General features: G+C 45.4%; 1 long non-coding RNA gene across 1 annotated transcript in view; it reads left to right on the top strand.

Moving 5' to 3' along the window:
- LOC145518725 (uncharacterized) overlaps positions 1–26,190 on the top strand; it is a 157,037-nt gene that overhangs the window by 104,034 nt on the left and 26,813 nt on the right. The window contains exon 4 of the long non-coding RNA XR_014063223.1: positions 24,887–24,962. This is a non-coding gene — a long non-coding RNA (uncharacterized LOC145518725). The remainder of the gene's footprint in view (positions 1–24,886; positions 24,963–26,190) is intronic.

Raw genomic sequence — 26,190 nt, 5'->3', positions numbered from 1 at the left:
CTGTCCATGTGCCCCGAAAGGTCCCTGAACTTCCACCTTTAGTGCCCCCCCCACACACAAGGAGGCAGGCTTCATCTGCTTCCCTTGTGGAATGCAAGCGTGTGGGGGCAGGGATGGCAGTTCCTGGCATGAGGTGGGTATTAAATATTCATTCAGTGTTAACTGAGGGAAAGAAAGGAGGCAGAAGTTAGAGGTAGCAGGGGTTGCAACTCTCCAGGGGAGCAGACCCCACCCGTCCCTGGACGGAGGAGGCGGGAAAGAAGTCTGGGCCACTCTGGCCACTCAGGACCCTGAGGGCGCCCAGGTACTTGGGCTGGCCGCACCACCGACCAGAGACAGGGCTTAGCCTCCTGTTCATAACCTTCCTGAACCTCCAGGGAGGTTCCCCTCTAGGCTGTGTGAATCCAATCCGGCAGGCTATTTGTAAATACTTTGAGAGGCATGGAGTTTCTCCCACTTACCAAGTGTTAACTATGAAATCACACTCTCCATCTGTTGGGGGGAGTGGATGAGGGAATACCTCCTTTAACTTCACTTTGCAGATGGGCAGTGAACGTGTCCTGGCCCAGACACAGGTTAAGTAGGCACACGACTGGCACTGATGGTCCAGTTCTGGAACCAAACTGCCAGGGGCCAGAACCCAGCTTGTGACTTGGCGGCTGTGTGCCTGCAGGCACTTACCCTCTTTAATCCCCGCGGTCTCATCTGTAAGGCGAGGGTGCAAAGGGTACCTTCCTCATGGTGTTGGTTGGAGGATGGAACAAGATGCTAGGCATCTTGTGCCCTACGCTAGGGTTCAAGGTCTTCCTGGGGAAAGTCTGCATTGTCACAAAGAAAAGGATTGGGAGCACGTGGTGTGAATATGAGCGTGTGTGTGTTCAATATCACGGGCATTTGCGAATGCTCCTGTGACCCTACGCACATGCGGGCGAGTATTTGCGTGTGCGCATGCGTGGAAGTGAGAGGCTGGTATTCAAGGGCGCAAGGTACCCTGTGAGGTGCGATTTTGTGTCTATAAATGGGAGCGTGCTCTGAGAGGGTGAGTGGGCGTGTGGCGGTGTGTGTGCATGTGCACGTGTGTGTAGTGTGGCTGTGCGCCCCAGGCCTTCTGGAGGGAAGGCAGCAGAAGTGGGTGGGACATCTCCGGGGGTGGGGGGGAGATTTCAGATGACAGCAGAAGGGCTCGGCCAGGAATTCTGGGGTTTGCCATTCCAGGCCCAACTGGGCGAGGCTCAGGCCGGAGAAGAGATGAGGAGTAAAAGCTTTGAAGGGGACTGTGGGGTCACAGTGAGGCTGGCGCCTGTATGGGCAGTGTTTCCATGGAGAAATCCCCAGAGGAAGCGGGCTATGGTGCTGATCAGGACATTCACAAAAGACCCCCCACACACACACCCCAGCGGCATCACTGTCCTCAGGGACACAGGCAGGCTGTCTCAGCTCTCAAACGAACCTCTCTCTGTGAATTTGCTACCTCTTGGTTCTTGAGTTGAACATTTTGCACATCCTGTTGCTGGAGAAGGTGTCGCCTATTCCTTCAGTTCCCATTCAAAAAGGCCTAGGAAAGATCTCTGGTCTGGGCTGGGGCAATCAAAACTGCTTGAGGTGGGAGGGTGCCATGATTGGCTGGACAGATCAACAGAGGTTGGGGAACAGGGTCCTATAAGACATGGCTTCTCCAGAGAGAGGTTCAGTGGCTGAAGTGGGGACAGAGTTACTCCCAGGAAAGGGGGTAGCACCATGCAGGTAGGGTCATAATTATTGATTACACTCAATCCTCTGCCCAAATGCCCGAATTTCCTTCAGAGGTTTATTTGACTAAACCCCAAAGGTGTTTCAGTGTCCAGAGGCTCCTATTGGAACCCCTGTTAAACTCATACTGAAGTTGAAATTAGCTACCAAGAATTTGAAATCCTGTGGAAATAGGGTAAGAACAGATGCCTATGGGATGGCTTTGCAATTTGGCTCCAGGATCTGCCAATGCATGCATAAAACAGAAAGAGAAACAGCTTGGGGAAAACATAGGCTTTGGAGTCAAGCGAAGCTGGGATCAAATCTCCACTCAGCATTCCCAGGAGCTGGCTGTGTGGCTTTGGGCAAATTACTTCACCTCTCTGAACCCCCGTAAAACCAGGAAATGAAAACTGAGGCTGTCATGAGTTCAGTTATGTCATTCACAGCTTATCGATCTTCACTGAACAGGTGTGGCTGGATGCTTTCTTTAATTCAGCCTGGTTAGTTCTCGTCCTCTGATGACTAGATCACAAATCTTGTGAGCTATGTAACCAGAGAATGAGACCACCCATTCTCCTGGCAAAGCAAGCACCATGCTTTCCTGATTTCCCCATTAGATTAGAGAGAGAAGGGAGAAGTGGAACAGGGATAGCTTGGGAGTCAGGTCGAATCAGGCTTGAATCCCACAAATGCCACCAACCAGTTGTGTGACCCTGGGAAAGTCACTTTTCCTCTCTCATCTGATCTTTAAACGATAGATAATTATCAAAAGCTGCATGTGAGGAATCGATGCAGTAACACACATACTGCCCAGTATACAGTGCCACTGGCCTGTCACTGATTTTAAAAGATCATCTTGCATACCTACTGTTCATTCAATTATCCGACAACTATTTATGGGGTGCCTCCCATGTGTCAGAAATTCTACTAGGTACTCACAAACAGACTGTCTCTCATCTTTACAGCCTAGCATGTGCGATGTGTCAAGTACAGATACATTCTTTGAGGACAAACAAAGGGAATGGGGGTGGTGAGTGACGGGGTGGGTGTGTGGGGCAGAGGATGCAATGTGAGTTCAAATACTGCAAGCCAGTTGTATGGATTTCCAGGGGCACAGAGATGGAGAGACCCAGCTCCTCTCTTCTAGGAGGTGGCATTTCAGTGGGGAGACAGAGAGAAAGCAGACAGTGTGGTTGAAACTGGAGTGGAAGCATGCAGAGGAAGATGGAGGCTCAGAGGTGTTCACTGCAGACCTGTGTGCTTAGTAAAGCCTGTCTCTGTCACCTGTACCCCTTCTCTCCTGGGAAGGAACTAACCCTTCTCATAATCCACGTGGGATTCAGAAGTGCACTTAGCAGCCTGGTCCTCTGAATGCTCCAGAACACTTCTTTGTATGCTCATGGAACTAAAGTTGCAACCTCCCCACCCACTCCCTGTCTGCCTCCCATTCCTCCTTCTCCAGGTGCCCTGAACAGAGTTGCTGCTACTGCTGCTAAGTCGCTTCAGTCGTGTCCGACTCTGTGCGACCCCATAGACGGCAGCCCACCAGGCTCCCCCGTCCCTGGGATTCTCCAGGCAAGAATACTGGAGTGGGTTGCCATTTCCTTCTCCAGTGCATGAAAGGGAAAAGTGAAAGTGAAGTCGCTCAGTTGTGTCTGACTCTTCTCGACCCCATGGACTGCAGCCTACCAGGCTCCTCCGTCCATGGGATTTTCCAGGCAAGTGTACTGGAGTGGGGTGCCATTGCCTTCTCCGCTGAGCAGAGCAGGTGGGCTTCAATGTTCAATGAGTTTAGAGTCAGATCTGGTTCTAATCTTGGCTCAGTGCCTACTGGCTCTGTGACCTTGGATGAGCCCTTCACTTGGCTGAGCTTCACCTTCCTCATCTGGGAAATGGGGATGATAATGGTGCAGAGTGATGCAACATTTCAAAAGCTCCTCTCCCAGGGTCCAACCAACGAGATGCCGCTGCCCTGCCCTCCTCCTCCGTCTGCTCTTCTCTTCCCCTTCCTCCTGAATTCCCTTCTGTCTGGGGAACAGGTCTGTGCTCCCCTTCAACATTCCTTAACGCACCAAGGTCAGGAGAGGGTGTGGTTTCGAGTTAGGAACAAAGTGAAGTCTTGCCTTGGCCATTCAGCTGTATGACCCGGGGCACTCCCTTGCCCTCTCCTCCCTTATCTTCCTCATCTGCCAGTCATTAGGAATAATGACCACCCCCAGGCCTTGCCTCCCAGGCAGGTGGTGAAGGTCTGTGAATATAATGCAGAGAAAGGATCTGGAACATCTCCTGTCTGATAAGCGGCAGCTGCTGTCCTTCATTCCTAGGCCTCAGCACTTCATCTGAAAATGAGTGACATTTACTCAGCACTCACTATATGAGTAAAAACTCACTCACTTTGCCTCTCTTAGCCAACACTCTGTGGTTAGTATTTTCATTATCTGCCTTCTGTTTGAAGTCATTGAACCAAGAGAGGTTAAGTAACTTGCCTAAAACCCCCGAAGTTGTAAGTGCTGGTTCAACATTCAGAGCCTAGCATCTGGCTCTGGGTAGATCTGGTGATCTAGCCACTGTGGTCCTCTCTTGCCTCTCAGCTGTTGAATCGCACTGATTGGTGTAGACTGCTCAGCCCAGAGTCTTGGTCTCTGAGACTTTGGTCTCTGAGAAGGTGCATTGAGGGCCCTGAGGAAGGGCTGAGTGCTGCCTTCTCCTGGTGCAGAATTCTCTGCAGGGCATCTGTTAATCCCACAGGCTAGATGGTCAGCGAGGGCCCCCCTGCCCTCGTAGACCTCAGAGTCTATAGAGGTCATAGACATCATAGGTTGGCTGAGCAGAGCTGAACAGGCCCTGAGATCAGCAGCCTGGATCTGAAGCTCATCCCTAGCACTTAAGAGCTGTGTGCCTCTGGGTAGGTCTCTGAGCCTCAGTTTCCTCAGCTGCAAAATAGGGATAATAATCCTAGTGCTATCCCCGAAGTCGGACATAACTTAGCGACTGAACAACACCACCCAAAGGTTGTTTGAGGAGTGAGTGTCTACCAGTAAAGTGTGTAGAGAAGCACTTGGCTCATGGGAATGGCCAACAATAGTTGCTCTTAGAGGAGGAAAAGGCCAGCGTGCTCTTCCCTGTATGCAGGGCCAGCTGGGGCGTGTGCACTAGGACCAGGCAGCTGCCAACAGCAGTCCAAGAGGTTTATTAAACACTTATTTTCTGCTCTGTGCTTCGCAATTATAATCCCACTTGATCTTCACGGTAACTCAGTGGGGTGGTAACCACTACTCACCATTGGCAGACAAGGAGGCTTGGCTTAGAGAGGTCACAGCCAAGGGCACACAGTGGTATGAGTGAGCTTTCCCTGTGTCTCCTGAGCAGGGGCCATGCTCCCGGCAGGGCTTGCCTGGTGGGGCTGGCCAAGCCTCTTCCTTCCTCTGGCTGGCTTCATGTCCCTGCTTCCCAGGGCTGGCGCTCCCGGGGATCCTTGCAGGCCTCTGTATTCTCCTTGGGAAGCTTCCTATTGGGCCCCAGGGCCCTAGCCCAGGGCTCACTGACTTGTCTTCCATCTCCCGCCCTTCCCAACTTCCATAGCCAATTCCAACTGGTCCCACCTAACATTGCTCTGAGAGTCAGCCCTACTTCTCCCCGCCCCCGCCAGCCCGCCCCAGCCCACCCCATCCATGGCTCAACACATACTCAGCTTGGGTCTTATTTAAAGCCATCTCCCCCTCTCAAAATGTCAGTCTTCAATATCTGATAAGAAGAAAGAGCCTCAGCTGATGAAAACTTATTGTACTAGTTAGGATTCCACAGAGAAACAGGTTAGATAGATAGATATGTATCTATATATGTAGATTGGAAAAGACCCTAATGCTGGGAAAAATTGAAGGCAGGAGGAGAAGGGGACAATAGAGGATGAGATGGTTGGATGGCATCACCGACTCGATGGACATGAGTTTGAGCAAGTTCCAGGAGTTGGTGATGGACAAGGAGGCCTGGTGTGCTGCAGTCTGTGCAAAGAGTCGGACATACTGAGCAACTGAACAGAAGTGATATATGTAGATAGATATAGATATCATAAAGAATTGGCTCATGAAATTATGGAGGCTGACAGGTCTAAAATCTGCAGTGTGGGCTGACAGGTTGCAGACCCAGGAGAGCCAGTGGTGCAGGTGAGGTCTGATGGCAGTTTTCTGGAGAATTCCCTCTTGTTTGGAGGCCTATCTTGTTATGTTCAGGCCTTTGATTGGATGAGGCCCATCCACAATATGGAAAGCAATCTCTTTTACCCAAAGTTCACTGATTTAAATATTAATCTCATTTAAAAACACCCCTCAGGTTGACACATAAAGTTAACCATTGTATATATTATCTGCCTCTAGAGAAACCTGTATGCAGGTCAGGAAGCAACAGTTAGAACTGGACATGGAACAACAGACTGGTTCCAAACAGGAAAAGGAGTATGTCAAGGCTGTGTATTGTTACCCTGCTTATTTAACTTATATGCAGAGTACATCATGAGAAACGCTGGGCTGGAAGAAACACAAGCTGGAATCAAGATTGCTGGGAGAAATATCAATAACCTCAGATATGCAGATGACACCACCCTTGTGGCAGAAAGCGAAGAAGAACTAAAGAGCCTCTTGATGAAAGTGAAAGAGGAGAGTGAAAATGTTGGCTTAAAGCTCAACATTCAGAAAACTAAGATCATGGCATCCAGTTCCATCACTTCATGGCAAATAGATGGGGAAACAGTGGAAACGGTGGCTGACTTTATTTTTGGGGGATCCAAAATCACTGCAGATCGTGACTGCAGCCATGAAATTAAAAGACGCTTACTCCTTGAAAGGAAAGTTATGACCAACCTAGACAGCGTATTAAAAAACAGAGACATTACTTTGCCAACAAAGGTCCATCTAGTCAAGGCTATGGTTTTTCCAGTGGTCATGTATGGATGTGAGAGTTGGACTATAAAGAAAGCTGAGTGCCAAAGAATTGATTCTTTTGAACTGTGGTGTTGGAGAGGACTCCTGAGAGTTCCTTGGACTGCAAGGAGATCCAACCAGTCCATCCTAAAGGAGATCAGTCCTGGGTGTTCATTGGAAGGACTGATGTTGAAGCTGAAACTCCAATACTTTGGCCACCTGATGCAAAGAGCTGACTCATTTGAAAAGACCCTGATGCTGGGAAAGATTGAGGGCAGGAGGAGAAGGGGATAACAGAGCATGAGATGGTTGGATGGCATCACCGACTCAATGGACATGGGTTTGGGTAGACTCTGGGAGTTGGTGATGGACAGGAGGCCTGGCATGCTGTGGTTCATGGGGTCGCAAAGAGTCGGACACGACTGAGTGACTAAACTGAACTGATATTATCTACCTCCTGCTCTGCTTCATGCTAAGGAGAATTCCAAAGGGGAAAAGTGGTATTTATGATATTCTAAAGCTCAAAGTTTAGTAAAAAGATCATCCCAATTCTGTTATCAGTCTCAATCTGGGCTTGGAGCACTTTGCCTGCTCCATCCCATCTACCAGGCTTGTGGTTTCTGAGGAGGAAAGTAAACCTTCATGCTGGTCCCCACATAATCCTCTATCTCTCTGACTCCTGGGCATTCTACTGCCCTGAAAGGGACACTATGGTTTTATCTTCCCAGCACTTCACCCTCTTCTTTGGGTGAACTTCCCTTGCTCCAACCTCGTGATCTGGGAGTCCTGCCTGACCCCTGTACAGCAGTGACTATGTGACCTAGGGTGGGCCAATCAGAGACCTGCCCTGGGAATTTGGGAATGAAGCTTAATGGAAAGGGGCAGAGAGTCCTTCTTTGTGGTCAGAATGAGATATGCAAGCTTGGAGCCCATTAGCACCCCCAGTTTCAGCCTCATAGAGTAGAACAAGGTTGATGGGGCTAGAGAAGCAACAGTGAAAGATGAAGAGAGAATGTTCTGGTGATGTTCCACCAGTTATTCCATTTGTCCCCTAGACCCAGCCTCACCCCTGCCTTTCCCCTCTTCTGGTCACATAAGCCAAAACCATACTTCCCGGTCGCCCCTGGCTCCATCTTATTCTAGCACAGTGGTTCTCAAATGGGGATGAGTTGGCTCCCTGCCCCAGGAACATCTTGGAGTATCTAGAGATATTTTTGGTTGTCACAATTTAAGGATTGTTAATGGCCTCTAGTGGGGAGAGACCGAAGATGTTGTAAATATCTTATAATGCACAGGTTATTCACTGCAACAAAAAACAATCCTGACCAAAATGTCAGCACGAGGAACCCTGCTGTAGGTCCTTGTCCAGATGATCCCTGCTACTCAAGCACTTCTCATGGTCGCATTACTGGACCAAATTCCCAACTCGGAAGTATATAATCTGGGTGACCTGAGACAAAGTCTGTCACATAGCCAAGGCTCCATGTCCTATATCAGAGTTGTAACATCCAATATGGTAGCCACATGTGCTTGCTGTGGGCTTGAAATGTACTATTCCAAAGGGAGACCCACTGTAAGGGTAAAAGACACATCAGATTTCTAAGACCTCATTAAAAAAAAGGAATATAAAACATCTCATTAGCGATTTGTTTATTGATTATGTGTTGAAATGATATTTTGGATGTATTTATTGTATTCAATAGAATATAGGATTAAAATGAATTTCACCTGTTTTTTTTTTACTCTGATTAATGTGGCTCCTAAAAACATTAAAGTTAATAATGTGGCTGACTATAAAATGGTTAAGAAGAGACCAGGACCTTCTTGAGGTGGATGAGATGATAGGTATGGAGCCTTTTTTCTGATGCCAGGTACCTCGTGCTGACAAACCTGGAAAATTACACCTCAAAAATCTACTGAAGAGCTCTCTTCTGAGAAGTCTTCTCCAGTCTGGGTTCCAGGTACTTCCATCTCAGTGATGGGAGCATCCCGTCTCTTCCTCACTCCAGCACCTAAGCTGCAGCCTGGTAGACAACTGTTAGTGGCTGTGATCCCAATGCAAAGAGTAATCCCTGTTTTGGGGATCTCAGCACAGGTTAAGACTTAGGAACGTTTCTTTCTCTCAGCCTGAATTTGGTTTGTTCCTGGGTCTTTTCACTGCATTCTTGGTTAACTGAAAATGTAGGAAACATAACTGCCCCTCTTTTTCAGCCTCCAGCAGTTTCCTGGTGTGATTTTTCTGTTCATGGCTCTCACTTCCCAAACATGTTTTTCCGTGGCTCTGCTATTGTTATAGAAAATTCAGGGGCAAATTGGAAGTTGATGCTGCCTGGTTGCCATGGCAATGCCAGCTGCTTCTGCCTTTGCACAAGGCAGAAGCAGCCACGGAGCTGACAAGATGTGATTTGAGCCTCTGAGAACAAAACACAGGAGGCCCTTCCAGTCTCTTTTAATACCAACCTTCTTCCAGACCCTCAGCACCACCACCTGTTTTTCTGGGGGAGGGGGTGGGGTTGGTGCCATCCTACAGCTGGTCTGCTGGTGCAGTGAATGAAACACGCCCCTCTGGGTGGAAGGGGAGGCCTGCATTGCCCTTGCCAGCCACCCCGAGGTGTGAAGACCTACTGTGTGGCGTCTCTACATGTAGACATTAGTGACTTCAGCTCCTGCGCCAGCCTTCAGGATGCTGACAGAGAGCCTTGCCCTGTTGGCCTGTTTCCTTAGCTACTGTCACAGGAAATTTCCCTTTTTGGAAAGAGAGCTGTTTTTCAGGGAACGTGACATCATCTTTTCTGATTCCTGGATGATAAAAGAAAATCATTTGTGTCTGAATAGATGGTGTTCCTAAAAAAAGAGGAAAAGGCAGGGAGCCTGGGCATCTTTAGGGCTTTTGCATCCCTGAGCGAGACCTGAGTAAGTGCTCAGTAAAGAGATGTTAAATGGCTGGCAGACCGCTTTAGATGGTGTTTGATCTTTTCCACAACCCTATGGATTAGAGACTTTCATTATCCCCATTTTATAGATGAGGAAACTGAGGTTTAGCAAGGCCAAACAAGGTGCCCAAGATGACACTGTTGACAGGAGGCAGAGCCAATTGAGATCTCTTTTCCCAGAGCCTGAGGTCTTACACAACTTTGGAGCACATAGGAACAAATGTGAGGGTTAACGATTGTCATCCCAGTCTACATCTGAGGACCCTGAGGCTCCCAGAGCTAAGATCAAATGCCCAAGGTCATTCAGCTAAGAAGCTGCAAAGCCAGGATCTGAAACTCAGTCTATTATTGTGTTCCAACCTTTGCTCACCCTGCCAGGTCACTGGGATAAGCAGAAAGGCATCTTGGACACAGGATGGTGCTTTCTGGCTGTGAGTGGGCATTTCACAAGTGGGAAGCTCTCTCAGGAGCCCCCAAACATGTCCAGAATGTACTGCGAAGAGTCCTGCTGGATTGGGAGAGCCAGACTCCCGCCGGAGCTTGGGGCTCATATGGTGATCTGAGCCCAGGGAGCAGCTGTGCCCTCAGCCCCCTCGGCAGGCCCTTCAGTGAATCAGGAGCAGGTGATGTGGCCAAGCAGGGCTGAGAATGCTTAGCGCGCTGTGGGGACTGCTTTTGAGCCCTAAGGGCACAGCATTTGCTTGGGGAGTTTCGTCATAGCTACTCAGCCACACAAATGGAGCCAAGCCACTGACGACTGAAATCTCTTCTAAACATGCCCCAGGGTCCCAGAGAAAAGCGTGGCTGTCTTCCTAAAGAACCACCAACCCTGAATATTCATTGGAAGGACTGATGCTAAAGCTGAAGCTCCAATAGTTTGGCCAGCTGATGCAAAGAGCCGACTGGTTGGAAAGGACTCTGATGCTGGGAAAGATTGAGAGCAGGAGGAGAAGGGGACAACAGAGGATGAGGTAGTTGGATAGCGTCACCGACTCCAGGGACATGCCTTTGAGCAAGCTCTGGGAGATGATGAAGGACAGGGGAGCCTGGCATGTTGCAGTTCATGGGGTCACACAGAGCCGGACACAACTGAGTGAACAACAGCAAGACCTTCCAAGGAGGAAGACACATGCAGGAGGAGCTTTCTGAGGACTGTCAACTGGGAGGCGATCTCAGACACAGCCTGGTTCAGGGGTTGGTGAGAGATTTGCTTTCCTAGGGTTTTACACCCCAAAGAAAAAGCAAGAGAAGATCCCAGAGAAAGAAAGGCAAACTACAGGAGCCCCAGTTGTAACCAAACCACTCAGCCTTCTGACGTCACCCTGTGCTCTAACAGCCAGAAGGCTGCCTCGGGCTCCTGCCCCGTGCCCTTCGGGTAGCTCCCCAGCTGGCAGCCCCCTCGGCCAGCCTCAGCTCCATGTTTTGCTTCTCTGCTGTTCGCCCCTGTTCTTCATGGTTTCTCAGCTCCAGAACGGACCGACCTCTTCCTTCATTTCCTCCTTGGAAGAAAACGAGCTTTTGGGTTCCCCCTAAGTTTGAATCCTCATTCCACCATTCTTAGGCATCTGAGCAATTTGCTTCACTTCTGGAAACCTTCATTTTCTCCTCTGTCACATGGAGTAAATTACACCTGTCTCTCTAGGTGGGGACAGTGGAGGTAAAAGCCCCAGCTTAGCACCTGGCCCATGGCCAGTGTTCAGCACAATTCTTTCCTGCCTTTCTTTCATCCTCTCCAGGGCCAGAGCGCGTGGGTCTGGAGCCAGCTAGATACTGAGCGGGTGGCCCACTGGAGTGCTCCCGCAGGCCTGCACACTGCCGCCCCTCTCTACCCAGGCCACTCCTTGTCATCCACCCTGCCTCTCATGACAGAGCCGGCCTGTAATCAGTCTGCTGCCTGGCTGCAGAGAACGTGCCCATCAGCACCGCGAGCGCCCCTGCCTTGCTTGTTGATGAGGCCTGCCACAGCCCTGGAGCCGGGAGAGGGGATATACGATCTGAGGAACGTGGAGGCCCAGCTAAGGATGCACTCTCCGCAGCCCTGTCCTCTGAGGAAGGCCACACTTCTTGACCCATGATAGCAGGGATTTGGTGACATGGGCCTGGCCTCACCCAGGGATAAGAAGGGCCTTGACTGCAGTCGCAGCGGTCTGCAATATTGCCAAGAGAGGCTCGTGGAAAAAACTCTGAAGCCTTCCTTATATAATAGGTACAGGCTCTGTGGGTCTGGGGCCTGACCATGCCCTGGGGCCTCCTGGGAGCCGCTTGCCTCTGGGTCCAAATGGTTACCCCTTACCACTCTGTTCTCTTCACCTCCGTGGGCTTTGCCTTCGTCACTCTCTGGCAGGCCCTTTCTCATTTCTCTGACTGCATTGTAAAAGTCATCTCCTCAGGACCCTTCCCTGGCCACCTCACCGCCCCCTTCAGTCACTCAATTCCTCATCCGATTTTACTGTCTTCACAGCATTATCCTCATCAGAACCAATTCATCTTCTTCTGTGTTGATTGTCTGCCTCTCCTAGTAGACCCTCAAGTCAATGAGATTATGACTGGGTTTCTCCTGTTCAAGATTGTACCAGGACTGGGACTTCCCTGGCAGTCCAGTGGTTAAGACTCTGAGCTTCCACTGCTGGGGGCTCAGGTTTGATTCCTGGTTGGGGAACTAAGATTCTGCATGCTGTGCAGTGCAGAGAGGGAGAGGGGAAATTGTACCAGGTCTTAGCAGGGGCCCTGTACAGCATAGAGCATAGGAGCTGGGTAAATGAATGAGTGAGCAAATGAATCAGTGAGTGAGAGAATGAATGAATGGGCCAAATTCTCTGGGCCTGAATAGGAACAGGCCTCCATGCCTGGTACCAAGCCATTAGGCTGTGGTTTTTCTCAAGTCCATCTCACTAGCTAGACTCTGTCTTGAGACCTCCGAGCCCCTCCATGGGCTCTGGAGGGTCTGATCCTTGGCTAAACCCCCAGCTTCAAGGACAAGACTAGGCACAGAGTAGATGCCCCCAAAATATACATGCCTGTGTTCAATGAATGGGTGGATGGGATCTGATTCCCATGGCAAATGCAATTATGAAGAACTTAAAAGCATAGCTCAGGAGTCAGGAACTGGCTACTTGGGTTCACATCTTGAGTGTGATACTTTCTTGTCCTTTGAGACTCAGAGCACATTTCTTACCCTGTCTGAGCCGTTGTTTTCTTCAGTACAAAGCAGACAAAAACAGTAGGAACCCTAGGGGCATATGGTGAAGACAGAGTGATATCATGCTTGTATAAGTGCTGACACAGGGTAGATACCAATGACATGTACAGCTGCAGCCTGTACCCAGCCACAGTGTACTCTTAAGGTGCTTGTAAAATGAAGGAATGGACTTATATGAAATCTCACTCCCAGACCCTTCAGTTGAGGCTTTGGAGGGAGTTGAGAGCCTCTGTGACATGCTCTCTTCTCTGTTTCTGCACCATCACCATCACTGGGTTATAGTTATGTCGTGGATGAAATTAGCAGAGCAACATGTGTCATAGAGAAGAACAGGGAAAGCTTTCTTCTGTTTTCCATGGTTGGAGGTGGGGGCACAAATTGATGATCACAGCCTAGTTGCCTACCATGTGAGTGCTGGGAAGATGAGGCTAAGGAGCAAAATCTAATCACCCCAGATAAGTATGGACTCTGCCAGCTGGGAGGGGCCGTGAGGATCACTTACACTTCTCGCCTTAGACAATGGGGAGACTGAGGCTCAGAATGGGAAACAGACTTGCTAACTCATGACAGAGCCGGGACTCACTCCTGGGCCTCTTGGCTTCCAGCCCTGATGTGCTAAAGTTCAGTCTTAGGCCCAGGAATGAAGCCTTGAGAAAAATTTGAGAAAAATTTGGGTTGTATTTAGAAACTAATTTGCATTTTTTAAATTTTTTGAAATTTATTTTTAACTTACTTTTTTCATTTAGTGTCTGTTAATCCCAGAGCCCAAGTTTGTCCCTCTCTGTTTCCTCGCTCCTTTGGTAGCCATAAGTTTGTTTTATTTGTCTGTGAGTTTGTTTCTGTTTTGTGTATGCATTCACTTGTATTGTGTTTTAGATTCCACATATAAGTGATATCATATACTATATGTCTTTCTCTGACTTATTTCACTAAGCTTAATATTCTGTTCAGTTCAGTCGCTCAGTCGTGTCCGACTCTTTGCAACCCCATGAACCGCAGCACGCCAGGCCTCCTTGTCCATCACCAACTCCCGGAATTTACCCAAACTCATGTCCATTGAGTTGGTAATGCCATCCAACCATCTCATCCTCTGTCGTCTCCTTCTTCTCCTGCCCTCAATCTTTCCCAGCATCAGGGTCTTTTCAAATGAGTCAGCTCTTTGCATCAGGTGGCCAAAGTATTGGAGTTTCAGCTTCAACATCAGTCCTTCCAATGAACACCCAGGACTGATCTCCTTTAGGATGGACTGGTTGGATCTCCATGTAGTCCAAGGGACTCTCAAGAGTCTTCTCCAACACCACAGTTCAAAAGCATCAATTCTTCCGTGCTCAGCTTTCTTTATGGTCCAACTCTCACATCCATACATGACTACTGGAAAAGCCATAGCTTTGACTAGACGGACCTTTGGTGGTAAAGTAATGTCTCTGCTTTTTAATATTCTGTAGGTCCATCCATTTGCTGCAAATGGAATTATTTCATTCTTTTGTATGACTGAGTAGTATTCCATTGTGTATATGCACTACATCTTCTTTTTTGTTTGTTTATTTTTGACTGCATCAGGTCTTAGTTAAGGCTCTTCAGTGCAGTGGATGGGCTTCTCTCTAGTAGTGGTGCAGAGGCTCCAGAGCGGGTGGGCTCTGTAGTATGCATCATGCAGGCTCTCTAATTGAGGCATACGGGCTTAGTTGCCCCTAAGCATGTGGGATCTTAGTTCCCCAACCAGAGGTCAGACCATGTCCGCTGCATTGAAAGTGGATTCTTAACCACTGGGCCAACAGGGAAGTCGTGCCCCACCTCTTCATCCATTCCTCTGTCGATGGACATTTAGGTGCTTCCATGTCTCGGCTGCTGTGAACACTGGGGTGCATGTATCTTTTCAAATTAGCATTTTTTTTGGATATGTACCCAGGATTGCTGGATCATAAGGTAGTTTTATTTTTAACTTTTTGAGAAACCTCTATATTGTTTTACATTGTGGCTGCACCAACTTACATTCCCACCAACAGTGTTTTTGAGGATTCCCTTTTCTTCATATCCTTCCAGTGTTTATTATTTGTAGACTTTTTGATGATAGATATTCTGACACATCTGAGGTGACACCTCATCCTGTTTTTTTTTTTTAAATATTTATCCATTTATCTGACTACATCAGGCTTTAGTTGCAGCATTCAGGGTCATGTGGGACCTTCCATTGCAGTGAACAGACTCTTATTGTGGCTCTCAGCCTCAGTAGTTGTGGCATACTGGTTTAGTTGCTCAGGGGAATGTGGGATCTTAGTTCCCCCACCAGGGAATCAAACCCAGTCCCTTGCATTGCAAGGCAATTCTTTACCACTGGACCACCAGGGAAGTCCTCCTCATTCTGGCTTTCAGTTATATTGCTCTAATAATTACTTTTAATTTGTTTTAAAAACACCATAACTACTTCTTATACAGTTAGTAATCTTAAAAATAAAATCAAACAAAAAGACAAGAGACCCCAAAACTTAGACTGGCTGAAATGGTAAGTGTGGGGATTGTCCAAACCTAGAACCTCCCCTGCCTTCAATTCCAATCTCAATTGGTGAGATGCCTTTGACCTCCATCTAGATTCCCTCAATGCACAAGGTAACAATGGCAAGACAATTGCAACCTTCATATCCACACACTGTCTCTTCCTGTAGCTCTTCTAGAAGGCCCCAGTCCACCGCCCTCACATCTCATTGGCCCAAATTGAGTCATATTCTCATTTCTTTTAAAAAATAAATTTTTTAAATATAGTTGATTTACATTATTATGTTAATTTCTGCTTACAGCAGAGTGACTCAGTTATACATACATACAAACATATATATATACATATATATATATACTTTTTCATAATCTTTTCCCTTATGGTTTATCACATATTGATATATGATATTGAATATAGTTCCGTGTGCTATACAGTAGGAAGTTCTCGTTTATCCATTCTACATTTAAGAGTTTGCATCTTCTAATTCCAAGCTCCCAATTCTTCCCTTCCCTGCCCCCACCTCTTGGCAACCACAAAAGACTGTTTTTGTTTCAGAGATGTGTTGATTTACGTCATATTTGAGATTACACATGTAAGTGATATCATATGATATTTGTTTTCTCTTTCCGACTTACTTTGTTTAGTATTATAATCTCTAGAACCGTCCAAGTTGCTGCAAAAGGCGTTATTTCATTCTTTTTCAATACATACCCATTTCCAAATCAGTTCCTGTAGCTCTTTTTGGCCGAATACTGGATTAAACTATTCTTCCTTTCAACAAATATTTTAGAACCCCAGCATAGTGATGAACAAAACAAGCAAAAGTTCCAAAAATGGACTTATATTCTAGCAGGAGGATATAGACAAAAGCAAGGAAACAAGTAAAACACATGGTATTTTGAATATGTCTGCAATGCAGCAGACACGGGAGATGCAGTTTCAATCCCTGGGTCAGGAAGATCCCCTAGAGAAGGAAATGGCAACTCACTGCAGTATTCTGCCTGGAAAACCCCATGGACAGAGAAGCTTGGCGGGCTACAGTCCAAAGGGTTGCAAAGAATTGGATGTGACTAAGTATGCAAGCCGGAGAAGGCAATGGTACCCCACTCCAGTACTCTTGCCTGGAAAATCCCATGGATGGAGGAGCCTGGTAGGCTGCAGTCCATGAGGTCACTAAGAATCGGACACTACTGAAGCGACTTAGCAGCAGTAGCAAGTATGCAAGCACGTGCCAAGTAGGGAGAAATTTAGAGAAAAATAAAGTAGAGCAGGGAGATGGAGAGCACAAGTGGGGGATATTGCAGTGTTAACGAGGGGAGTCTAAGCAGAGATCAAAGAAGGTGAGGGAGTGAGCCGTGAGGGCCTCTGGGGGAAGAGCATTGCAGGCAGTGCCAACAGCCTGTGCAGAGGCCCTGAGTCAGAAATGTGCCTGATATTTTTGAGTAAGAAGGAAGCCAAGTGACCAAAACAAGGAGGGTGCAGGAGTGAGGTCATGGAGGTAAGGGGAACAGCAGGTGGTACAGCCCTTGAGACCTGTGGTGAGAATATTGGCTTCTCCTTTGAGTAAAATAGGAAGTCCATAGAGGTTCTGAGGAGAAAAATGATAAGATCTAATTTTAATACAGAAGTTTTCAGTCTTGTTTCCACGTTGGAATCACCAGGAGAGCTTTAAAAATATAGATGCCTGGGCCCCACCCCCAGAGGCTCTGATGTAGTTAAGTGGAGATGGGCTCTGGGAATTAGGATCTTTAAACGTTTCCCTGGGAATCCACAGGATTTCAGTGTATTCATGAAGTTGAGAAACATGTGTCTATAGGCCACATCCTTATCTCTGACTTAAAATTGTCCCCGGATATACATATTTCAGTCAACTTTTGACTCCAGGTCTCAATTTGGCTGCCTGATCATCATAATAATCATCTCCCAACTTAGTCTGGCCTCTATCAAAGTTTCTGACCACCCCCCACCAAACCTGCTATTCCTGTAGTGTCCTCTATCTTAATGAGTGGATTCCCTGTCTTTTCAGTCCTCAGGAAAAAACCTTGGCATTGTCCTTGACTTGTTTCTTGGTTTCTCATCACACCTTCAATTCTTTACAAGATCCTGTTCACTCCACCTTCAAAATATATCTAGAATCCACCACTTCTCATGTCCACTGCTGCCCTCATCAAAGTCCCAGATAATCTCCAGGTCTTGCAGGGCCTTCTAACTGGTTCCCCTGCTTTATCTCCTGCCTCCAGCAGTGGCTTCCAACCTAACTTCAGTGGATTCGTGTGGGTAGCTTTAAAAACTATAATGCTGAGTCCTTGGCATCTGCTGGAACTTGTGCAGCATAGCCAGGCACTGAGAATTTTAAAAGCACCCAAGTAATTCTATTGTGCAATCAGGGTTGAGAACCACTGAAATGAGATTTAAATCCATGAATTTGGCTGTGATTACCTGGGCAGGCAGTGTAGCTAGAGAATCAAAGAGATGCAAAGACTGAGTCCTGGGTTCTCCTATATGTCAAGACTGGGAAATGAGGAGGAACCAGGAAAAGATTTAAAAAAAAAAAAAAAAAAGACTGATCAGATGACTGTGGCAGGGATCAGAAGGTCACTGACCAAATCAGACACACCCCTTGAATTACAGGTGAGGGGTCAGAGTCCCCTAGCCAGAGCAGCACAGGCAACCAACTGAATAGATACCTGAATCAGCTACTTGTAGAGCAGGGAAGGAGCAAGATGAATGTTGGATGGTCAAGAAATGTCTGCCTGTCCAGTTTGTTTCTTTTGCATATAGCTGCCCAGTTTCCCCAACACCATTTATTACTGAGGCTGTCTTTCACCATTCTGTATTTTGTCTTCTTTATCATAGATTAATTACCCATATAAGTATGGATTTATTTCTGGTTCACTGATCTTGTCTTTTTTTGTGCCACCTGAGGCTAAGAGCTGACTCACTGGAAAAGACCCTGATGCTGGGAAAGATTCTCCAATCTTTGGAGGAAAGGAAAACGGGGTAGCAGAGGATGAGATGGTTAGATAGCATCACCAACTCCATGGACATGAATCTGAGCAAACTCCAAGAGATAGTGAAGGACAGGGAAGCCTGGCATGCTGCAGGCCATGGGGTCACAAAGGGTCAAACACGACTTAGTGACTGAACACTACCACCACCATACTGTTTTGATTACTGTGGCTTTGTAAGAATAGTTTCAAATCAAGGAGCGTGGTCCTTCCTGCTTTGTTCTTCTTTCTCAGGATTGTTTTGGTTATTTGGGGTCTTTTTTGTTTCCATGCAAATTTTATAATTATTTGTTCTAGTTCTGTGATAAATGTTTCTATATTTTGAGAGTAATTGCATTGAATCTGCAGATTGCCTTGGGACTTCTGGTCAATTTAACAATACTAATTCTTCCAATCCACGGATATGATATATCTTCCCAATTGTTTGTGTTATTAATTCTTCTCATCAGTGTTATACAGTTTTCCAAATACAGATCTTTTACCTCCATAGTTAGATTTTTGGCCAAGTATTTTATTCTTTTTGATGCAATTATAAATGGGATTACCTTCTTAATTTCTTTTTCTGTCAGTTTGTTGTTAGTGTATAGAAATAAAAAATATTTCTGTACATTAATTGTGAACTCTATGACCTTAACAAAGTCATTAAAGAGTTCTGATAATTTTGGAATAATATCTTTAGGACTTTCTATAGATAGTATAGCCATGAAAATAAAAGATGCCTGCTCCTTGGAAGGAAAGCTATGACAAACCTAGACCTTGTATTAAAAAGCAAAGACATCACTTTGCCTACAAAGGTCCATATAGTCAAAGCTATGGTTTTTCCAGTAGTTATGTACTGATGTGAGAGCTGGACCATAAAGAAGGCTGAGAATTGATGCCTTCGAACTGTGGTGCTGGAGAAGACTCTTGAGAGTCCCTGGGACTGCAAGGAGATCAAACAAGTCAATCATAAAGGAAATCAACACTAAATATTCACTGGAAGGACTGATGCTGAAGCTGAAGCTGAAGCTCCAATACTTTGGCCACCTGGTGAGCCAACTCACTGGAAAAGACCCTGATGCTGGGGAAGATTGAAGGCGAGAGGATAAAGGGGCATTAGAGGATGAGACGGTTAGATAGCACCACTGACTCATGGATATGAATTTGAGCAAACTCCAGGAGCTAGTGAAGTACAGGGAAGCCTGGCAAGCTGCAGTCCATGGGGTTGCAGAGTCGGACACAACTTAGTGATTGAACAACAACAACAATGTATAGTATCATGTCATCTGCTTTCTCACACCATATACAAAAATAAATTCAAAATGGATTAAAGACTTAAGTGTAAGACCCAAAACCATAAAACTTCTAGGAGAAAACATAGGCAGTACTTAAACTCTTTGACATTGACCTTAGGAATATTTTTTGGATCTGTCTCTTCAAGCAAGGGAAATAAAAGCAAAAATAATCAAAAGAGACCACATCAAACTAAAAACTTTTGCACAGTGAGGGAAACTATCAACAAAGTGAAAAGGCTGCTTCCTGAAAGGGAGAAGATACTTGGAAATGATGGGTCTGATAAGAGGGTAATATCTAAAATATACAAAGAATTCATGCAACATCCAAAAAAAAAAAAAAAAAAAATGACTAAGCCAAGTAAAAAATGTGCAGGGAATCTGAATAGACGTTTTTCCAAGGAAGACATACAGGTTGTAAAGGGGCACATGAAAAGATGCTCAACATCACTAATTATCATGGAAATTCAACTCAAAACCACAATGAGATACTACCTCACACCTGTCAGAATAGCTATTATAGAAAAGACTAGTAACAAGTGTTGGAGATGATGTGGAGAAAAGGGAACACTTGTGCAGGTGGGAATGTAAATTGGTGCAGCCACTATGGAAAACACTATGGAGATTCTGCAAAAAATTAAAAATAGAAGAACTATCATACCAGCCAGCGGTTTCACTTCTGCATGGTTATTTGAGAAAAATGAAAATACTAAGAAAAGTTACATGTACCCAATATTTATCAAAGCATTATTTTCAATTGCCAAGATATGGAAGCAACCTAAGTGCCAATCAAAAGACGAATGGATAAAGTATAAATATATATATATTTGAAGTGAAAGTGAAAATGTTAGGCACTCAGTTGTGTATGACTCTTTGCAACCCCATGAACTGTAGCCTACCAGGCTCCTTTGTCCTTGCAATTCTCCAGGCAAGAATACTGGAGTGGGTTGCCATGCCCTTCTCCAGGGGATCTTCTCTACCCAGAGATTGAACCCAGGTCTCCTGCACTGCAGGCAGATTCTTTACCATCTGAGCCACCACACATACACACACACACATATATATATTCAATGGAATGTTACTCAACCTAAAAAAATAATGAAATCTTGCCATTTGAGACAATATGGATATCCTAGAAGGTATATTGCTAAGTGAAATAAGTCAGACAAAGAAAGACAAATGCAATATGATTTTCACTTATATATGGAAACTAATAAAACAACGAACAAATATCAAAACATAAAAAGAGTCATAATTACCGGAAAAAAACAAATTGTCAGAAGGGAGGGATATGGGGAAAGGAGTGATATAGCCGGAGGGGGATTAAGATGTATAGGAACTTCTAGTTGCAAAGTAAATGAGTCATGGATATAAAATGTACAGTGTGGAGAATATAGTCAAAAATTATGTAATATCTTTGTATGGTGACAGATGGCAACTAGACTTATCTTGGTGATCATTTTGAAATGTATAGAAATATCAAATAGCTATGTCGTGTAATGGGAGCTAACATAGTGTTCCACGTCAGTTAAACTTCAAAACAAATGAAAAAGCAATCTTATACAAAAAGAGATCAGATTTATGGTCACCAGGAGGTGGGGAGTGGGGGGAGGGGGAATTGGATGAAAGCCGTCAAACGGTACCAACTTCCAGTTATAAGACAAATAAATACTAAAGATGTAATATATATGATAAATAGAATGAACACTTCTGTACGTTATACATGAAAGTTGTAAATCCTAAGGGTTCTCATCACAAAGAAAAAAATGTTTTCTATTTGTTAAATTTTGTATCTTTATGAGATGATGGATATTTACTAAACTTATGGTAATAATCATTTCCTGATGTATTTAAGTCAAATCATTATTCCGTGCATTTTTGTCTTATTCAGTGCTATATGTCAATTATATCTCAATAAGTGTGGAAGAAAAAATGTTTACTAAACCAATAATGATGATTATCATGAAAATAAAAACAATACTAATTGTATTAGTTAACTCAGGCTGCCATAACAAATACCACAGACTGGATGGTGTAAAAACAATGCAAATATTGATATATTTTCTTGCAGTTCTGGAGGCCGGAAATTTTGGCCTCATGATGTAACAGGGTTCAGCTTCTGGTAGAGCCCTCTTCCTGGCTGACAGGTGGTTGCTTTCTCATCGTATCCTCACATAACCTTTCCTTGGTGGGTGCGCATAAAGCTAGAGAGATCTCTCTTCCTCTTCTTAGAAGGCCACCAGTCCCATTGGATTAAAATCCCACCTTATGAGCTCATTTAAACTTAATTATCTCCTAAAAGCCCTATCTCCCAATACAGTCAAATTGGGAGTTAGGGCTTTAACACATCCATAACATTAACACATCCATAGCATTAACACATCCATAAAATAGAACATTAGTGCTTACTTCCTAGAGTTCTTTGGAAGATTAACTAATGGCTGGCTCAATGCCTGGCACACAGCAGGAAGTCAAGGAATGTGGGATATTATTAGGCAGGGTTAGAGTTTGCAGGCTTTGTTGTTAGTCTTTTCAGGCTTAACCTTAAGTAAAGTTAGTTCACAGAGCATTCTACATTCCTTCACTTTTTCATCTTTCCAAATGCTGTTCCTTCTCCCTTCTCTCCAGGCTTACTCCTATTCTTCCTGAAGGTTGGAGATCCAACCCTTCAGCTAAATTTCAGGGCCTCTCTTCCAGGCTCCACAGCCCTATGTAGAAAGATTCCCCCCCTCCCATCTTAGCCCTCAGCTCATGGCATTATAATTGGACCTGGTCCTCCATTTAGACTACAAGCCCCATGAGAGCAGCAGCTGTGTGTTATCCTCTATATTCTCAGTGCCCATCCAGGGCAGAAAAAAAGCTCCATAAAAGTTAGGTGAACAAATAATTAATGATTGATTAATTATAGCCATCAACATAAACCACGTGCATGTCCAGTTGTGTTCGACCCTTTGTGACCCCATGGACTGTAGTGCGCCAGGCTTCTCTGTCCATGGGATTTTTCTGGCAAGAATACTTGAGTGGGTTGCCATTTCCTCCTTCAGGGGATCTTCTTGACCCAGATATGGAACCCATGTCTCCTGCATCTACTGCACTAGCAGGCAGGTTCTTTACCACTGAGCCATTTGGGAATCCATCAACATGAAAAAAAAAAAGCAACCATTCTTGTAGAATCAATGTGGCCTTCATAACCACACCAGAAAGGATGTTCCTTTTAGGAAAGGAGCTTTGTAGAATGATTCAGCTACAGTCACTGAACTCATGGTCTTTTCTGGAGGGACACTAAATCCCTCTCGCCGCAAATACCAGTTAAACTTTCCAGGGAATTTGACTATAGGACGCAACATACTATAGCCAAGCGTAATGCTCAGTGTGAATGACTATCCGCCTCCTCTGATGTTAATCCAAGCCAAGCCCAAGGCACACCCAGAGTTGGGTGCAGCCACCTTTCTGTCCTACCTCCAGGCAGGTCGGGCATACAGGAGGTCAGCCCAAAGGACAAAGCAACAATTAAGGCAACACCTGAAGAATGAATTGGAATTATTTAGAATACTAGTCAACGTAGGCCAATTACTGTAACAACCCGAAATCTCAGAGGTTAAGCTAATACAAGTCTCTTTCCTGTTCCTGCCACAGTCTAAAATGTTGGTGAGACTATGCTCCACAGAGTCATTCAGGGTCTCCATTCTTTATGTCTGGACCGTCCACTAGGTCTTTGGCGTCTCCTTTCTTCAGTGTGTAGATGGGTAAATGGGGCAGGACTGTACATGGGTGGTTTTAATAGGCTGTTCTTGGATATAGCAACATCAGTTCAGTTCAGTTCAGTTGTGTCCGACTCTTTGTGACCCCATGGACTGCAGCACACCAGGCCTCCCTGTCCATCACAAACTCCCTGAGTTTACTCAAACTCATGTCCATTGAGACAGTGATTTCATCCAACCATCTCATCCTCTGTCGTCCCCTTCTCTTTCCACCTTCAATCTTTCCCAGCATCAGGGTCTTTTCAAATGAGTCAATTCTTCGCATCAGGTGGCCAAAGTATTGGAGTTTTAGCTTCCAATGAACATTCAGGACTGATTTCCTTTAGGATGGACTGGCTGGATCTCCTTGCTGTCCAAGGGACTCTCAAGAGTCTTCTCCAACACCACAGTTCAAAACCTCACAGTTCAAAACATCTATTTTTTGGCACTCATCTTTCTTTATGGTCCAACTCTCACATCCACACATGACTACTGGAAAATCTATAGCTTGGGCTAGATGGACCTTTATTGGCAAAGTAATGTCTCTGCTTTTTAATAAGCTGTCTGGGTTGGTCATAACTTTTCTTCCAAGGAGCAAGCGTCTTTTAATTTCATGGCTGCTGTCACCATCTCCAGTGATTTTGGAGCCCCCCCCCCCAAATTCTGTCACTGTTTCCCCATCTATTTGCCATGAAGTGATGGGACTGGATGCCATGATCTTAGTTTTCTGAATGTTGAGTTTTAAGCCAACTTTTTCACTCTCCACTTTCACATTCATCAAAAGGCTTTTTAGTTCTTCGCTTTCTGCCATAAGTGTGGTGTCATCTGCATATCTGAGGTTATTGATATTTCTCCTGGCAATCTTGATTCCAGCTTGTGCTTCATCCAGCCCAGCGTTTCTCATGATGTCCTCTGCATATAAGTTAAATAAGCAGGGTGGGAATATACAGCCTTGACGTACTTCTTTCCCTATTTGGAACCAGTCTGTTGTTCCATGTCCAGTTCTAACTGTTGCTTCTTGACATGCAACATATATCACATATATCTTGATAGCAACATATATCACATATATCTTGATAGCAACATATATCACTCACATTTCATTGGTCTGAACTAGACTACACGCACCTGCAATGCTCCTGGGAAATGTAGTTCTGATGTGTGCTCAGGAAGAGGAGGAGCATGGATATTGTTGCTGGGAGAGCTGCAAGAAGGGGAGGAAGGTTACTCCAGATGGGGGAACTGTTGTATGCAGAGGTCTGGAGGACAGCTAGCAAAGTGTACTTGGAAACCAACACACTCTCAGCCTGATTGTCCCTGGATATAGCAAGTAAGAATGGTAACAGGAATTGACTTGGGTATCATGCATACCATGGCCCTTAGGAGCTTATGCTTAAGATCATCAGCTTGGGTCAAAGGGCTGTATTTTTTTCCAACTCAGACTATCAAGTAATTTTGTAAGCATGTGATTGCATAGGATTTTTAAAACACTGTTTTAATTTTTTATTTATTGTTAGGTAGCACACTCATGGTTCAAAATTTTTAAAGAGCAAATGAGTAAATCACGAAGTATCCCTTCAACCCTATCTCTCAGGTACCTACTTCTCCTCCCTGGAGGCAGCCAGTGTTATCAGTTCCCTGCATATTCCTCCAGAGATGTTTTATGACATGTAAGTACTGTGTGTGTTTATATTTTCCCTTTGCCCATGTTTGCACTAATTGTAGCATACAGTATGAAGTACCTTACTTTTGTCTGAGAGATATTTTTCATGACAGTGTGTAAAGAGCATCTTTACCTTTTCTATGCCAGTGTAAGATTCCATTGTATGGAATCTTAAACCACCAAGATAGTCCCTTACTAATAGAATTTAGATTGTTTCCCAATTTACAAATAATCTTGCAATAATTAGGCTTCCCAGGTGGTGCTAGTGGTAAAGAATCTGCCTGCAGATGCAAGAGATGCAAGAGACATGAGTTCGATCCCTGGGTCAAGAAGATAAATGGCCACCTGCTCCAGTATTCTTGCCTGGAAAATTCCTTGGACAAGGAGCCTGGTGGGCTACAGCCCATGGGGCCACACAAAGTTGAACACAACTGAGCAGCTGAGCATGCAGTTGGAATAATTAAGTTTGTACATGTTTCTTCATGAATGGGTGAGTCTGTTTGTAGGAAAAACTCAGATGAATGGAACTTCTAGGTCAAAAGGATACACTATTTAGATGTGAACCACCAGGACGCTCCACCTGCTCTCTCTGAGTTCTTCCCCATTTCCCTGCAGTACCACAGATCTGGAAGACAACGCTGAGAAGAACTGTGCCCTACCATGTGGCCCAGGCATGGTTCAGTGGGTAGGAGTTACCCCTACCTTGCAAGATGGCATAAACTATCTTCAGAGTCTTGGTCAGAGACCTTGCTCAGGGAGGATCATCCTTGATCCCTCCCACATGGCCCAACCTCAGGATCACCTGTTTCCATGGCCTCCCTTCATTCGCCAGCCCAGCCACATCCCTACTTTCAACTCCAGCCCAGTGACTTCACCCCAAGTCCCAGAACAAAGGCATAGATCCCAGCAGGCCAAGGAAATTGTGGTAGGCAGAAAAATGCCCTCTCTAAAGATACCCATGCCCTAACCCCGCAAACTTGTGAATAGGTTGCCTTATATGGCAAATGGGACTTCACAGATATGATGAAGTTAATTAAGGCTCTTGAAGTGGGGAGGTGATCCTGGAGTGGATCCAGATAATTACAACGGTCCTTAAAATATGGAAGAAGGAAGTAAAAAGTGAGAGAGATCAGAAGATGTTGTGCTGCTGGCTTTGGAGATGGAGGAAGAGAACATAAGACAAGAGATGTAGGTAACCTTTATAAACTGGAAAAAACAAGGGAATATATCCTACC

Source organism: Giraffa tippelskirchi, chromosome 8, assembly GCF_054371585.1.
Source record: "Giraffa tippelskirchi isolate mGirTip1 chromosome 8, T2T-mGirTip1v1.2.pri, whole genome shotgun sequence".
Classification (NCBI taxonomy): Eukaryota; Metazoa; Chordata; class Mammalia; order Artiodactyla; family Giraffidae; genus Giraffa; species Giraffa tippelskirchi.
The sequence above is the reverse complement of the archived record's forward strand: the minus strand, read 5'-3'. Positions and strand labels throughout refer to the sequence as shown.